Raw genomic sequence first — 19,319 nt, forward strand, 5'->3', positions numbered from 1 at the left:
CTTTATCTAAGAAATATTTGTGTTGTTTACAAATTGAATTAAATTCGTTTTGTCTTTTGTTTAATAGTTTTTATATTATGTCTTGATTTATCAATAATAAGTATAATAAAAATAAAGTAGACTTTCGTTTTAGTATCACAATTATTATTAAATATATTTTTTTAAAAGTTGGAATTTTTAGTATACTGTACACGAGGATCAGAAATTAAATGAAAATATAAAATGTAAAAAAAAGCAAAAATACAAAACTGTTTTATTGAATATTTTAATGTATGGGCATTTCAGGTTCATACATTGTTAACATTATTAATATAATCTTTACTCTGACATATTAATACGTGATTTGATTTAGTGTATCAAATATGTGAAAGTAATTTTTAATGCTCTTTAAATACTTCTGAATATTTTCTTTTGAAATAATTAAGTATATTTTTGAAATATATTTTTTAATTCCAATTTCGGTATTGATAAAAACGTAAAAATAAAAAACATATATTACTTGCGGAAAATATTAATTTTTCCCTTTTTGTCTGTGTCAATTTATGTAAAATGTTAAATAGAACCTAGCTTGGTGTGTGACAACTGTAAGCTCCGGGAATTCGCAGAAAATGTATGACGTAAAATTTAAATTTTAAAAACATAAATAATGGCTACAGAGTAACAGTTTTGTATTTAGGTCTGCCGGTGGTATTATAGAGATTTCTGTACGTATTTATCATTAAAATTCTTTTCTTAGACATTCTGGAATGCACTTTTCACAGATTCATTATATTATAAAACTTCAATATTATTTACATCTTTAGTTCTAGAAAATTTAATTAATAAGAAAAACTATTTTACATGCAATTTAATAGATGTTATACAGTGTGTTTTTAATTCTTATTTAGCGATTTATGCCAAGAAATATTTTTAATTAGTTATCTAATGAAATTGTTCAGTTAGTTTATTTTTTATAAGATTATTTTTGTATTATTATGGTTATTATGATTTTTTAATATTATATGAAAATTCTATGTAGGGATTGTTTATCTTATTTTGTGTTTAGAAGTCAATCATGATTTTCGTTTGTTTATTTACATTTCTGTAAAAATTAAACTGAAATTATCATGAAAAATATGGTATTCAATTTTCAAAAAGAAAAAATATTTTTTCTTCTTTACTAAATATTAATGTATAGGTATATTGTTACAAGGTAAATAACAATTCAACTTTCCATAACCTATTGGGATATGAAAATATTATATTAAATCAAGTACAATTTGCGTATTGATGAATTGTATTTTCTTTTTTAATTAATTCTAAAAGTTTGCTGTTAATATATTTTGTCGAGTCTTTAAGATGCTTGTAGTATGTCGATTTTTAATTCTACACTAGCATTTTTTATATTATTGCCTGTTTGTAATCTAATTTAATTTGTAAGTTTATAATTAGTTATCTTTATAATTGATTTTATGTATTTATGTTTTAAATATATTGTATTTATGTATTTCAGGTAAGTGACTAATGTATTATTTATGCAGAGCGATTCAAGTGTTATATAGTTAAAAAGTGTGTATCAACCGCAGCATACAAGTAAGACACTGAATTTAAATTACTACATTTAAACGTATACGTTATCGCTAACGTCCATAACATCGTTATTTGAAATAAAAATTTAATGGCTACTTGTATTATATGTACGTATATAATATATATGGTGTTTTAATTTTTAATTCATGTTTGGACTATATATTTAAGTTTTTTTCATATTAAGATCAGTTATGACGATGTCATCAGAATTCTCATTTTATTTTTATACAATACTGATTACTATTGCTTTTATGAAACTTGGGTGATTTATTATCAATTATCCAAAATTGCCTTTTATTTATAAATAAGTCAACAATAAAAATAACTGTCATTACCTTATAATGAATTTGAATAATTAAAATACAAAAAAATAATGGATATTCTGAAATAAGAGTTTTTTTTTTTTTTATTATTTTTAGCTGCAAAATAGTTAAATGCTGTCTTATTTGTTTCTTACGATTTTATTTATATTTGAATGAAAATGTCAAGACCACAAAGCTTAAAATTAAAAATAGTTAAACAATGAGGAATTGTGTATTTTATGCAGTATTGTTTTTGCTCTTGGATTAAACTGAAATATTAATCCAAAGAAGTTTTCATTTAATATTTTAGACTTAATATTAAAATATATTTTTTTAACTTCTTAATATACAACTACTATACATTTTTATTACTGATGTAAAAACGTTTATCAAATCCACTAATTGTATTAGCTTATTTTAAGAAATCGTTTTTATTTGTTTATTTATAATTTTCGTCTTCTAAAATTGTATGATAACTGAAAAAATAAAAGACAAATACATTGTTTGATTATACATTTATAGACAGATTTGTATTTTGGTTAAGTAGGAGTGTCTTGAAAATATTATTTATTTCAGTAATTGATAAGTTACATATTATTTTGAATATTCTCGTTAATTTTAATGTAATGCTCTTAAAATCTCGTTACAATGATTCTACTAAAGTATATTGGATTTAATACTATGTGATGGTCTGTAAAATATATTTCAACTGTAGTTGTATTGGTCACAAATTTACAAAATAACTTATCCATCTAATTGTATATTTTGAGAGTGAAAAATAATATTTACTTAGTTATAATATAAGAATCTTATAAGAAATGTGTTATTGTATTTCAAATACCTACAGAATTTTATTTTTTAAATTTAATATTTACATAAAGCTATTTGTTATTTTCAAAATTAGGTTATTATTTCTTTGCTCGTTAAATTAATTATTAGGTTTTATAAAAGGTTTCAAATTTAATCACTTATATTAGATTTTAATTTAAAATTATCTACTAATTTTAATTCATTTTATAATAATATATGAAACCATACATAATAATATTATACCTAAAATAACACAAAACTGTCTAGAAAAATGAATGGATTACTCGGTATTTACCAGGTTTCATTTCTATTCATATTTATAAGCAAACACAAATGAAACGTGATTGCATTATTTTTATTTCTCTATGTCTGAATTTTTTTTTCTTAAAATGTATTATTTTTGTAAGTTGTACTTGAGTTTATTCAATATGATTGTTCTCATATTTTTTACGTCTTTGTTTTGATATATTTCTGTTTTAAAGTTTCGTAATAAGTATTCAAACCGATATTTTACAATATCGAAGATAACCCAAAATGTTGTGTTTCTATTAGAAACAAATTGTTCGTATTGGTTGTAATCGTATATGTGTACTCTTATTTATTATATTTGACTAATGTAAGTATATTAGTATTCAAGGCTGGATTTTTGAACTTTGAGTTTAAGTTATTTTTAAAACATGTAAAATCTTTCAGTATTACCTTAATGTATAGAATAAATCTATAATAATTATTATTTTGAAGCTAAATATGGTTCTTGTTGTGCTAATTAGTATATTGTTATGTGTTTTGATAATAAACAAATATTTACTAATATTTTAAATGGGGGAAATATACCTGCCCCTGAGTACAACTTTCCTGAATTCAGTACTGTCATAAGCAATCTAATAGTAATACGATATACTTTTAAAATGTGAACAGTTAAAAACCAATTAAACGCATATTTTATTACTCTATGTTATTGTTCTTTGGAGCTGTTTTATGGTTGGAGTGTGATGTGAACATGGTACATTTTGTCGTTGCGGAAATCGGCGTACATAAATGAGAAGTAGATAATACCATCACATACAACGTGAGTATTGGACATTTTCTCGGTTGGCAAAACATAGTCTTGAAAATATTACCTTTGTTCGTTTATGAAGTTGTAAGCCAAAGGAATTACAAGTATGTGTGTACGCTGGTTAACCGGATCGTACCCGCCGCCGTTGGTATTGCCATCGGAGTAGAAAGTTTAAAGTGGTTTTGGCTTCTACATAATATATACGTAATACACATTATTTTATATGATTATTGCTTGCTAAAAAAGGCCATTTTAACTATATATTTATATCAATGCATTATGTTTAACTGATATCGATTGATATTCTGTCATATTATTCTAGCCGAATGTTAAATTGATTAATAAATTGCTATTTATTACATTTAGTCGTTCTTTGTTTATTTCTGATTTTGTGGTTGAATTGTAAATAATAAAATAATATACATAATATTAACTATATTGGTTGATTAATTTTAGATGTTAAGTGTTAGTAGTGATGAATGTATTGAGTTTCTAATGGTGCACCATATGTTATTTTGTTTTGTTTGTTCCGAGTCATCACTTTTTAAAGCAGTTAGAGAAATATTTTTTTAATTTTAAATTATTAGAATTGGGTTGTAAAGTTTACATTAATTGTCGTATTATAATGACTGAGAACTTCAAATATTTTATGTAACTCCTTTTGTTTAAAAGTATCGAAAATATTAATTGGCTGTGTTATTATACGCCATTTCTTTAAATTCAATGATTTCTATCGATCATTATAATATTAAGTGAAACAGAAAACATTAAATTTTTCTGCATCAATATATGAAATTATTTCGTTAAAAATACTTTTCAGTTGTATGTTATGGTGTTGCTTTAAAATTTATTTCGTTTTTTAGACCTTGATATGTCGCGAATGAACGGGGTGGAGAGTAAAGTACCTCATGGATGTATAATGACGTGTTACTATAATAACATAATCAACAACGGCTAATGTAATCATTGATTTTTTTTTTTTTTTGAAAGTGGTCCCTAGTTGTTATTTACTACCGTTTCATTAAGTCCACCAATTCATTATTGTGTATAAAGTAGTGTTCACTCATATATATATTTTTTTTAATCTTGAAAAGCAATTTATTAACGTCCCTTAGTATTGTGTATAACGCCCAGAAAATACAAGACTATGAATTATTACATTTGTGTATAATAAATGTTGTCGTTACATAATGGTCAAAATCGTAATATTTATAAACTTCAAATAAGTAATAATAATATAACCCTTGTCTCCGTGTTTACCAAAGCCGCGCCCGGTTCATTTATTTCTTTAATTTTTCATTATAATAATTTTCTAGATAAAAGGTTGGTGAATACAATTGATAAGAGTAGTTTTATATCCACAATAGTGTAATTATAAGTTATAATAAATATTCGCCGGTAAATGATAAAATACATTCAAAAAATTGTATATTCACATAAAATATATATGATAACGGTGGTCTACGTGACTACGTATGGCTTATTCGGGTACCCAGTTGTTTATTATACGTATTGTTTGAATATAATGAATTTTTAAATTTTCATTTTAATCATATAAAATAGCTGTATAAATCTACTTGGATCTACTAACTAAGAAAACCAGGAACTATCGTTTATTTTTTATTTATTATGTATGGTTTTAGTTTACCTAACTCAATAAACGCTTGCTCTTATAATATATAAAAAGTTATTTATTATTTAATACATGATATTATGTAGACTAACTCTCTAAAATAAGTACATAAAAAAATTAAAAACTTCTAAGTCGATTTCGAGTTAAATGGTTTATTTTAAATTGATAAATCATTTTAATTACCTATAGATAAAACAATAATGGAATAAAATATTATCAACCAAGTATGAATCTATTTTAGTCTGCACGAAGCGCACTAATGTTTGGTTTTATAGTTATGTTTTTATTTTATTGTTATTATATTTTTATGTTAAACAGTTTTTTGAATAGAATTAAAAACAAACTAACTAGAAAAGTACTTAAAATTAGATTTTAACCGAATTTCTGTTATTTATATATTTTTTAATTTACCAATACATTTTCATTGTTTTAAAATTTAAAATTATCATAATTCACAATGTTCTTGTAGTGAAATACGCATAGAAAAATGATTATCTTATATCCAGATTAGCATTTTAAATCATATCAATAAAATAAACAATATACTTGTCTCTTATTATTATTGTTACAGTACAGTTTGTATTGTATTATTTTGAATATATGATGGCTCTGATTGTGGATAATATTTAGTGTTTAAATACGATTTTTTTTTTTATTCATTGGAATTGGACGCCTGCAATGTCAATATTTATCAGGAAATTTACTTAAATATTTATGCAATTCATCTAAACGGTTTTAATGAATTAAAAGGTTCAATTATATATACATAAACAGGTAAGTCAACAAATTGAAACCTATGCACGTCATATATAACTATACTTCCTCCGGCTCGACGCTAACGTCGGTCTAATATCTCTGATGTTTCCCCGGGGATTAATGTGCTCAATTATTTGGGTATTATCGTCAATAAACGTTTCCACTTAATGCGATAAATCTTCTGTTAAACCTTTACAAATTATCTAAACGTTCAACTTTGGTAATCGAGACAAGCACTATGCGCGTGTTGCTATTGGTAGTATATTGAATATTCTAGAAAGCACGTCAATAAAATAAAACAATTCTGTTCGAACTGGGCATGGCATTGACTGTAAAATACTTATGTAATTAGTTGTAATGCTTCCCCTTCGTTCTGTACCTTACTGCAGAAACCTTAAAATCCCTACAGCAAGTGAAGAGTACAAATATACACTACATTTATCTATAATATATATTTTAAATCTTTTAAATATTTAGTCAGAACATTCCTATTAGAACAATTCACTTATCCCTTCATTTATTCGTTGTAAAATTTCTAAGCAATCAATCCGTGATAGAACAATTTTAAATTTAAATAACTAACTTATGACAATTGCTTGTTACATATTTGACCATATACTGCTGGTTTTAATTTCTTCTTTTTTTATTTCATAGAAAATGTATTTGATTTTTAAACATAAATGTTTCTAAAAGTAGGTTTTTTATAATGCATTGTTAGTTGTTGAGGAAAAATAGCACGGAATTAAGATTTTCAATATTTACAAAGTGGTTATCTAATGTCTACACTGTCTATATTCTATAGTGCATATACTTTAAAGCAATATAAATAAACTGTAAATACATTTTTTGTAGAGGATAATCTCAGTAACTGTTAGACCAATTTCAATAAAAGCAATAGATTCATTGAGACTGATGGTGTTTTAGTTTTTTTCAACCCCTATAGTCGCTATAGGATAACTAATACATAAATTCGTTTATGCTCACGAAAATCAAATAGTTTTGTCTATTTAAATGATTGTCATCGATTATATAGATTATATTACTATTATAATTAGTAGAAATATATCGAATAAATATTACCTTTTTTATGTTGACATAGAGAAAAAATTATATTAGTTAGATTTTAAGTTAAATTTAAATAATATAATATTTGATCATGCCTATATTTTTTGCATGTTATTTAATTTCAAAATACAAACTCAGTATTATTTTTATACATGGGGCATAAAAGTTTTACTAACAGCATATCAAAAGTTTTGTTTACTGGAAATTTTTTGAAAATTGAATCTTTTGAAGTTAAATAACGATTTTATTATTAATTGATAATGTACTGTAATTTTTAAACGTGAACGATTAAATGTAATATTCTACGATACACAAATATTATTTATTAATTCATTAAGGTATATTTGGTTGTCTGTCTTTCTGTTTGTTTATCCAGGAAAGGCTTCTAAATGGATTAATTGATTTTGTCGGGATTTTCACAGGTATTGTACCTACCTTTAATGAAAAATGGAAAATGATAGATAGATTAATTTATGTAGTAGATTTTGTTATTTTAAGTTAAAATTCCCGATATACATTCCAGTAGAGTCGAGAAAACTGAATGATAAAATAATTTTCTTTACGATTTCCTGTGAAATATACGTATCGTTGTGTTCAATATCATGGACTGCATAAAAATTATATAGTATTTTCTGTATTGTTTATTATGAAGTTTCTTTGTGGTTTTCGTTTCGGCTTAGTTCCAAAAATATAGTGGAATAGAGGATACACGAGGAAGCAAAACACACCTGTATGAATCACTGTGTACTGGTGTGGTGTGACGACGGCCTCAGATGGTGGGGGTAAGGAACCGAGAGCTCCTCGCAAATTAGACGTCACGTGGGACATTCAAAAAGGGTCGGGCCCAGTGCAATGTATTTATGGCCCCGTCTGCTTCGGTTCCTCTCTAGGAATTATGACTCACGCCCTCGCAGCCGCTTCCCTATGTACCCAATTTGATTGCATCGCGACCGTTATTTATGCGCACCCGTCTGTCGCCGAATTAAAATGCAATATTAGCCCATCCCTTTCACCCACAACATCAGTATTATATTTCGCACACACGTACAAAGAGTATATATAATATATTATTTTTGCTGCTCTTGTTTTATTTTTACTCGTGCTTGTTCCCTACTCAGTTGCCCATACTCGTCTTCCACTACGAGATTGGTGGATATAGGTATAGGTATAAGTAGCGAGTAGTATACTCGCGAATCTTTAGTATGCATTGCCGGTGCGCGTGAGTGTCGAGCCATTGTTACGGAGAGGTAAAGACAATTTATGGATGCTGTGTTTTTCTGGAGTTCCATTCTACCCACTGCGGGGATTCCACTCACTCTTTCCACCACAGCACTCCGTCGTAGACAGTCTAACCCCTAACCACCAGTACCGCTCGATACCACAATGCACATACGTTCTTTGTCGTCGTGGTTGTCGTTATCGTTGTTGTTGGTACGTATATCGTAATAATAATATAAAACGGGAACCGAATTCCACGGTTTCACCCACCGTATACTTATCCGAGCCGTAGTTCCTGGCATACAACGCCGCCCTATCACTGTTATTTTTTCACTTTAATATTATTTATAATATACGTATTGTATACTGCTTCCGTATACTACTCCGGTGTATTGTCACAAATCGTATGTTCTGAAAAGGGATGGCCTCGAATTCCAGCCTTCAGTGATTCGACGACCGTAAACCCTTGCCATGCGACGTTCAGATACTCACGATAGTTGACTGATAAGTAAATGACATACAAATTTGATTTTTTTTTCAATTCGTCTACAATAGATTTCTGTGACTAATGATAATGTATAGCAAATTATATTATTAACTATCAATTTATTATTATAGCAAAAAACAATAACTTACCCTCTCTAAATTGTTTCGGTATTGAATTTGTTTTTAAATATAATATATATATATATATTTATTTATCATTCTAAACTCACAACTATTAAATACGTTTAGTTATAATCATTTAAATTAAATGTATATAAAACGATACATTTTTTATACCTTTGAAAACCTTGGTAATAAAAAGTCTTAAAACTTAATTTTATTAACACTAAAGGTATAAATAATATATTATTCATAAAAAAATCTTTACTTCATCGTTATTTGTTACATGAATATATTCAATTTTGTGATGATCATACTATATGGTCTGTTGTATCAATAACTGTCATAGAATGATTAGTTTCAGTGTAATATTAGTTGGAAATTTTCGGAGCGGATGTGGGGGGATGCGTAGAGAATGTGTTAGTGAGAAATGATTCGAATAAGTCTTTTAAATTGAAAATCTTTTATAAATATATTTATTTCTGAAATTTGGCTATGTATTTACTGAAGAGGATAAAATGAGAAATTTGAGGTCAGATAAAAGTGATGTGGTACAAAATATAACACATATTATATCTTAAAATACTGTAGACTTTTCCTTAAAAATTTTCGGCTATGAATTTTATTTATGGAGACCGTATTGATTTAGTAGGTATCCTGATAAATATCTTATATTCTTAGTTCAAGGAGAGAAGCTTAAATAATATTATATAATTGTAGTAGTAGTTTATTTTTAATTTTTTGTAGTATTATTGCAAGAGTAAAAGATAATAATAATAAACTGCAAGAATTCGTACTGGATTAACTCATGTTAGGTTAACTTGACCTCGTTACCGAATTGAGTTTTGAAAAGAAGTAGTTATATTATAAGTTAGTGACAATATTATTTTTGCAAGTTTTTTATATCTTGTTACATAAATATATATTATATGTTGGTACAATAAATAAATAAATGGACAACCAGTCTTATGTTGCCCTGAGTAATACGAAGTTTCGAAAGCCTCATAGTAATTTTATATAACATGTTACTATAATACCTAACTAGTTTGAAACTTTATTTTCTCTATTTTCATAAATGTCCATTACTTTCTTACAGCTAATCATGTTTGCGATGATATAAACATTGCAAGAATATATTGTTCTATGAAAATATGCTTATTCATATATCATATAATTTATTTTGACATATTTCCGTTGGTTTTATATTGCTTTGGGTAGACGACACCTTTTATTTTTCATTTTTTTCCCTCTCTTTCCCCCATAAATTATTTCATAATAATTTAAACTCGTGTCTGCAACTTACTTATCAAAAGTTGAGTGCGATAAAATGTTTGTTATTTTATCATTGCATGTATAATATATTAAATTGATGTCGATGGTGGTTAAGTTGTATACACATAATAATTGTTATTTTATTTTGTTATTATATATATACTTTTTTTTTCCTTTGCTTTATTGGTAGCACTTATATTATTATTCATAGTTCGATGATTTAGATTAAAAAAAAAAACTTGTTCACTTTGTCACAGCAGACCATAATATATAATTCTTCACTCACGCCACTATGCCACTACGTTCTACGTATTATTCGTGTTTATTACATGATTATTGTATAATGTAATTAATACAGGATATATTTTATATTTTTTTTCGGAGTTTGTATTTATTAGTTATACCATTTCCCCTTATTTTCCTTTGATAATATACCTTTACAAGGCACAAGTTCAAGGAATTGATTTTTAAAAATTATTTCATTTTTTTTTTTTTTTGTATATTAACGAGTCCCATTTATATTTTGCATTAAACATTGAATTATAATCATACGTTATTGCGTAAAATATTACTTTTTACGTGGACACAATATAATGTTTCATCGTGATTTTCATTTAAATATTGGAGTTCAGTTTTCATTTTTCTTATGCTTTATTGTGTATATAATACACGTTGTTACATAGTATATTCTATACTTACAGAAAGTATTAAAACCATTGAAGAGTAAATATTTTGATATTATGAAAAATACGTAAAACATATATTTTATTGTATGAGTAGTATTTTGATTTAAAGAAGTATAAAATATAAATATAGAAATGTCATGAATAACCTCTACAGTGTATTGTACTATTTTATTATTTATTCATACAAAATATGTAAACATATGTTATCCATACATTGTTCATACCATACATGTTGTATTGTGGTCAGAATACCGGAATAAAAAGTTTCTGAAAAATAGGTACTTCGAGTTATAAATGTCATTCATATAATACTTTATACACAATATATCTCAAAATCCCTGGTAAAATAAAAATTTCAAGTAGAAAAGGATATAGGTTGGTATAAAAGTAAATAGCACAAGACACTGAACCATCGAAGACTTGATTAAGTTTAAACTTCCGTTTACAAGATATACAATATATGTATGTATACATAGTATATTGTCTGGATAACTTTTCTGTGTAAGATATTTTATTTCAGAACCAGTAGGTAAAAATAAGTAAAGGGCTATTTAGGAGTTGTTTTTAATATTTATTTTTTATTTTTCATTATCAATTAAAAAAATAAAAACTGACAAATTATGATCATTAATCCATTTGCTTAATTTTCAAATAACTTTTACAATAGACATTTATTTTTTTTAAATATGAATAGCATACTATTTACTTACCATAGATCTCGTCGATCACACATGCACGTTATTATTCTAGTATTTTATCAAATACAAGATTTTGATAAGTGAGTTATTAAGTGGTTGTTTGGCATTTATATAATGGTTATATCTATTTCTTAATTTATTCATATTTGCTTTCGTAATTTAATTAGTCAAATAAAACAGCTTACATTTAATGAGTCAACCTTATTCGACCTCTGTTGTATTTTCCATCATAATAATATGTGAATATTTATTATGTGTATTATAACTACGAAACTAGATTGACGTTATTCAAATTTGATTCGAAATTTAATTTTGTTTGTTTATTTACATTTACGGATTCTATGGTATTTTATTAATTTAGATTTTTAAGTGATATTTATAAATATATTTTTTATAATAAAGAAATTTAACAAAATAAAATAAAATAAAGTATACAAATATGCGAACGAAAACATGTATTTTAATTTTTAAATTAGTGGTGCGTTATTATGTTGTTATCATCGATGAAATCAGACAATTTACTATATTCATAATCAAGAATTTGGTTAATTTTAAAATTGTTATCAGATGTATTAGGTACTTCAATAATAAAATTATCGGATTCATCGTGAATACATTCCAGAGCTGATTAATACTACTTACAGATCCTAAATACCTACTACCAAACTATCATATTATAAAATAAAAAATTGTATTATTAATAAAATCTAAAATTCTTTTATTAAAAAAAAAAAAAAATTGTTAACAATTTTATTTCTTATATGTTTACCAATTTTTAAAGTTTTGCGCTTACCTTGATGGTTTTAAGTTCGTATTAATGAGCTATAAATGTACTTTTTTGTGTTATAACTTCCGAGCCCCGTTAATTAAGTAGGTAATTAATGTAATTAATTGATTAAAGACTTAAATAAAATACATAATTATATTTTATTATAGTATTGGGTATTAAATTGTAATTTTTTCTCTACCTTAAATAGGTACTAACCATAATATTAAATACATTATATATCATATTAAAGTTTTAATTCATGTGAATCTCGGATGTTTAATCCACATTAGGATTCCTCAACCGCCATTAATATTTTATTTGTCTTTAAATTTAGATTTATTTGGTCACATCTAACGCAAGTTATTTATAATACAATTTATGTCTACGAAAGTTTGTACTTTAATAAATGTTATTTAAAAAGTCTTAAATTTGATAAAAAATAAAAATAAAATGAAGTAAATGAATTATAACTTCATTAGTTTTATAAATAGTATCAGGATGGTTATAATATTATATGATAGTTAAGTTATATTAGGGATTTTACTTTCATTATATTTTCATTGATTATAATCTATGTTGTAAATACTAATAATAGTATAATACGTATTTTATAATCAGTTGTTTATTAGGACTTTTTTTTTTTTCAAGAAACGATATTTTTAAACAATTACAGAAATGGTGGACAAAATTCAACTTAATTCATCAGCTTAAAATATCTAGTCGTATAATGTCATAACGCCTAACCAATTATTGTTTATTTATTTTTGTTATATATCTACATACTGCAATAAACACCAATATTAATAATTAACGTAGTTTATGATATTACTTTATTTATCACTCTAAATAAAATATAAATATATTAATATTATATTATTATTATTATATTATTGTTTATTAATAATTGTTATTTAAAGTAAAATTTAATACTTTATGCGTATTATAAATAATTTGAATTTCTTAAAAAAATATAGTTCATCTTTTATTTTATACACGTACCCCAAAAAAAAAAAAACTAATTATGAGTAAATTATTAATTTGATTTATTATTCCTTTTATTCATTTTTTCTTTATTTTTCTTTAAAACACCAAATATTATAATTATATACTCGCAGGCATGGTTTAAAATGATTTCAGTATTCCAATAAAACATTATTTTACCATCAAATAGTAATTGCGCTAAAGTTTTATTATTATTGTTATTATTATATACATTACTGGCCGCATCCCCCGTTAGGATTTTTATTTTTTATTTTTTGTAACGTTATTATTTTATGAGCATTGAATTCAAATAGTTACCACGAGAAAAAAAAAGAAAGTGGTGAATAATTTATTCGCTTCGCGTTATTTTAGTACTGTAATAATAGTACTAATTATATTGTAATGTCGCGGTGGCTTCGTAATATAAATTTTATTTTCTGTCCATCGTATAATATATAAATTCGGTTCGTGACCATTTGGTCGTATATACCATACTTTACGTATCTGAAAGTGGTGGCTAAATGTGCATACATACAAGAGCTTTGCATTAATGAGTTATTATAAGTTAAAGTTAACTTTATTTTAACTTTTAAACTTAACTAGTTATTTTGGGGTTATCGTCAATTAAACAATTAGTGTAACTATTTAAAGAATAGTTCAGTTAATTTTAATATTTTTAATTTTTGTTTTTAATAAATTGTGCTGTATTATGTTTGTTTTAAATTTACTGTTTTTAGTTGTAGTAACATAAAGCTTCAATGAGAAACCATAATACCTATATTTATATAATATTGAATACATACTAGACCAAATTAATCAAAAATTGTAATAAGTTTTTCTTACTGATATAATATTATAATTATGTATACTATAATATTCATTATGATAATAAATTGTAATAATTGTAATATAATATTATAACTAGTTATAATATAAGTGGTTTTCATTAGCGTAGGTATTTTGTGATATATTATTTAGAATCTATGTTGTAATATAAAAATCGACGCAATTGTATGCATATTAAATGCCAAAGTCTTCTTCGATGTTTTATTCCGTGTAAGAATAGTATACAATTATAATACTATGACGGTTGAATGTGCTCTCACAGTAATACTTCACAATATAAGTATAAGCTGGCCCCAAAACTAAAAGCTACCCTTTCCTCTAAATCCTCCGGGAAATGGATTTTTAACACGAACCACGGAATCTACAGTCGTCGTACCGTGGATAAGTGTATTATAAATACCACCATGTTTTTAGATTTCATTTTTTTGTATGTGTTATTTTTTTTTACTTTTGTTGTTGTACCGATATAATATGATTGTATTGTGGTTTAATTGTTAAGTTACGTTTACATTTACTTTTTCCTAAAAATATTTCACATTATATCGCACTTAATTTCATATTATAGATACATGCTATTTTGTTATTATTTTTAATTTCACTGATAAAACCACATTGAGTTTATAAACAAATGTTTTATCGTAAAAAAATCAATCCGTTTTTGGATTATTCATAGTATTTTTTCTTGGATTCATTTAAAACATAACATAGTTATAATTGTGCGGGTATAGGTATATGATTATTAATCACTAAATTAAAAAATACTCATAATTTTATGAATTTTTGTTTAACAGTTATACATAAAATAATCATAATATACTTACAAATAAAATTGTCACATTTTTTATTTAGTGTAGATTTAAGTATATTATATTAATTTTAAATAACTAACTTTTAAATATATGTAGTTTTTAGTATTATTCTACTGTATTTATAATTATGCACTTTCTGATATTGAAAATATAATGTGCAGATATTGAGCATCGTTTATGAAATAAACACTGCCTTGTAAAACTTAATCAATCGAAATCTTTTTATAAATGCCATGTAAAATTGTAAAGCTTTGACGTAAACAAATGGGAATTTCTGGGATGTTCGCCGGTGGTATGGCCTTTACTAAAGACTTATAAAATAATCCTCTTTTTCACGCTTTTGTGGAACGTATAATATAATGTTGATTAGCTGTGTAAATAACAACAAAGGGGTAAAGAGAAAATTTATAAGGACTAAGAATTATGGACTACCAGTCTGAAATTAATTCAAAGATTTAAAGGTAAAAAAATAAATATAAACCGAAGTTGTTACTGTCTGTGTCGTTTATGATTTTACTTAGATTTTGTTTTAATAAAAATATAGTTTCGGTTTAGGTCGAAGAAGGAGATTGTTTTTAATTTTTTGTTTTCGGCTATCTTTGATTTGTACAGTAGCTTTCAATAATTCATTTTTTATAGTCATCAAAGACTTTTTAATCGAATATAAATAATTTTGATTTTAATCAAAATGAAAAACTATATATTGTTAGTTATCTATACAATGTTTTTTTTTTCGTTATTATCTTTTTATTTTCTGACATTTTTGTACTAGAATAAATGTTTAAAAAGTTTCTTATAGGATCTTTAAAGACCTTAAATTTAGTATAGATTATACTTCCTTACTTAGAAAAGGTGGTTTATCAATGTTCTCAAAAGTTTTGGTAAGCGCATGGAAACTATACTGACAACTATAGAAAATATTAGAAGAAATGCAACCAAACTCAGTTATTATCGATACTCGTTTAGGATCGGTTTTTATGCTATAGTTTATCTAATGCTTTCAAAACTCCAAATTTATAATATACTGAGTTTGAAAAAAATAAGGTCATAAAACATGAGTCAATTCATTTGAAAATTATTTTTTCGATGCTCAATAAGTTAAACATTATAAACATTATTTTTTGTCGTCCTATTTTATACATTCAAATTTTTGATAAAGGAATCATTTTTATGCATGGAAAACATGATATATAATAATATTTAGATATATATTTTTTATTTAATAAATTTATTTTGTTTATTTCTGGTTTTGTTTGTTGTTTTGAGTACATGGATTTCTGTAAGTAATACGATTTAATAATAGACATTTTAACTAAATATATTTTTTTTCACGCGCTTCTTTTACAGTTATTATACTAAACTAACAATTACGTTATCGGTACAAACTTATCCTATTAAAATATATTTTATTTTATAATAAAATTGGAGATGTAGGTTCTCTTAATGTTGTAATGTATACAGGCACAAACTAATTTTCTTTTATGTAAAAAGTTCGTTTTTACCTTACCAATAATTGGTGTATTTATTCTATAAACATTGGGATGACGCTGAGAAATGTAACATTTACGACTGTATATCTATCGAGAACTGCGTTAAGAAGAACTGATATGGATTATGTATTTTTGCTGTTCATGGCGTATTTATATACAATGCTAACCGTTATTAATGATAAATGACGAACTGATTTAGAAAACTTTTCGGGATGTATATTATCTCGTTATATTTACAGCACAGTTTGTTTGCATTGTTTCAATATACGTGTCTAATTCGCTACCTATTGCAAATCGACAAATTTACAATTACAGTAATAAATTGTGTAACTGTTTATTAATGTTAGCGGTATAATCACAGTATTATTTACATTTTTAAATTGACCATGATACAAATATAGCGGTACCATTATATAATTATCATGATCTAATAATAATTATAACAATAGTTATGTAGTCCTAGTGAATTGAGTAAACGGGACAACAATGACAACATGAAAAGAGCCATTAGACATCGCTTGTCAGACGTTGCAGATTACCGCCAGTGGCGTTTTAACATGTTCGCCAACCGTCTTATATTATACAGTAAACGTTATAATACATTTTATGCTGGAAACATCTCGTCACTGTAACAAACATGCCAAAATCTCAAACATGCATATAGCTTCCCTTAATTTCACTTTAAATTACAAGGGGTGGGAAGAACTTTTAGAATATATAATAAAATAATATTAATTGAATTGATAATACTTATCATCAGCACTAAGTTACTAACTCAAGTAATCGAAATAGTACTAAAGAAATATTATTATTAAGATTCCGAAATTATAAGAGTTTAATTTTTTTTTCTAAATCTTTAGATATTAACATGTTTTTTCCACATTTTCAAATTATCATTGTGAACTAACCACTTTTATACAATATTTATAGTATAATTTATAACATATATTTCATAATATAATAATTATTTAAAGAAAAATTATATTTAATATTCCAAATACTTGTGTAATTGTGTAATTAATAATTTATAATAATTATAATTTTTCTTTACATGTGTATTATATTTGCTTGCGTATTTTGTGTTTCATATGTGCTCAGTTTATTTATTTACTTAATTTAACTTCTACAACTTCCTAGTCCTTACTACAATACATACATTAAAATGTTAGCAATTAATAATAAGTTATTTATAAAATTGTTGATTTATTTAAGTTTTCAATGGTTTGACTCCGATTACACAGTAAAATAAACAATTAAAATATAACTGATTTATAATTAAGCTTATTATTCATTTAATTATTGAATCATAAGATATTATTAATAAAAATTGTTTGACTTAATTTTATAATACCGAAAATGATCTGATATTTCTCTATTTTTAAAATATACGAACTAAACTTAAATCAACTTTAAATTAAAAAATAACTTAAATAATTTATCATAATTTCCAATTTTACATTTAGGTATATTAATTATACCTAAGATTACAAAACTTCACTTTGTATTATGATAAGTTACAAAATATTCAATCGGTAATTTTTTTTTTTGTTACGTGCAAATATATGTGCTTAATTGACAAATTATGTTACCTCGGTCGAACCTGTCAGGCATGAAGCTGTACCACACTTCAATCTTAATTTGTTTAAATGGACATTAACTTTTTAATTATAAGTAGGGTATTGTATTGATGATTATTTAACGTGAAAGGGATACAGTTTTTATATTGTGTGTATTGCATAAAAAAGTTATTGAATGCTTAAAAAAATCCCGAAACTGAACGGGTTGTTGTAAATGTTTTGAATTCTCCGAATTCTTGCGGTTTTATGTTTTAAAAAAAATTGGTTGTGTACGTGACGTGTATTTATACTCGTGTTTCAGCGAATGCTATTAAAATAATATGGGCCCAGGTGTGGGATGCGCTGGTGCTATTGTAAAAGCTGCCGCCTCTTATTACTCCGTAGCCTTCTTTACTGTCGCCTCTCTCTGTTGTCCGTCAACTGTACTGTTATATAATAATGTAGGCTCGTTGTCGTTTGGGTTTTGTTTTATTTTTGGTGGGTATGAAGGGAAGCTGTTGGAGTCATCGTCTTTGCGTCGCTTAAATCATTCAGAGTGTTAAGTATGTATACAGTTCTCGGCGGGTGGTGGTTAGTAACCACGACGGACGACCGGTACAGTTTGAGGGTGAGACACTCGGCTGTATATGGTGTAATAATGATGTGTTTTCTCCATAAAGATAATTGCTAATACTCAGACCACCGTCGCTATTTCCCAGTCTGCCGTTTCTTCAGGCGCCGGCTGGGCTGTAGTGCGGAGGCGACGAATAGAGAGGAAGTTAGTATCATCGTCGACGACGGGCGTGAAAAGCTGAACGCAAATTATATTCATACGCATTAAACCATCATCACCACGCCGTGCCCGTTTTACAACAGTTTCTCTCATAAGAACCGATCTCGCGCACGCAGTCCATTACACACGATACTATAATAATAATAACAATAACGCGCCACTAAGTATATTACTATTACTATACGGTAAGTTGCAAAGTTGAGTGGATTGAGGAGGAGAAGGACACAACGGCGACGATGCCGACGTGTCGCTAATTATTATTATACGACCGTTTTTACACACTGTTACAACTGATGTTGCTGCCGGTGCTCCTTGTACGTTTATAATGTTAATACAACTATACACTCACTACTACTATAATACTATATCTTCCCCACCCTCTCTTTATATATTTACACTTATA

At 26.0% G+C, this 19,319-nt stretch overlaps 1 protein-coding gene and 1 long non-coding RNA gene across 2 annotated transcripts in view; one reads left to right on the forward strand and one right to left on the reverse strand.

Moving 5' to 3' along the window:
• LOC114118955 (uncharacterized) overlaps window positions 1–19,319 on the forward strand; it is a 278,413-nt gene that overhangs the window by 123,362 nt on the left and 135,732 nt on the right. The gene's annotated exons all lie outside the window — the stretch shown is intronic.
• Window positions 11,124–11,783, reverse strand: LOC126549547 (uncharacterized). The gene is made up of 2 exons (XR_007603656.1): window positions 11,685–11,783; window positions 11,124–11,241 (listed from the first exon to the last, which is right to left on the reverse strand). It is a non-coding gene; the product is annotated as an uncharacterized LOC126549547 (long non-coding RNA).

Source organism: Aphis gossypii, chromosome 2, assembly GCF_020184175.1.
Source record: "Aphis gossypii isolate Hap1 chromosome 2, ASM2018417v2, whole genome shotgun sequence".
NCBI classification, from domain to species: Eukaryota; Metazoa; Arthropoda; class Insecta; order Hemiptera; family Aphididae; genus Aphis; species Aphis gossypii.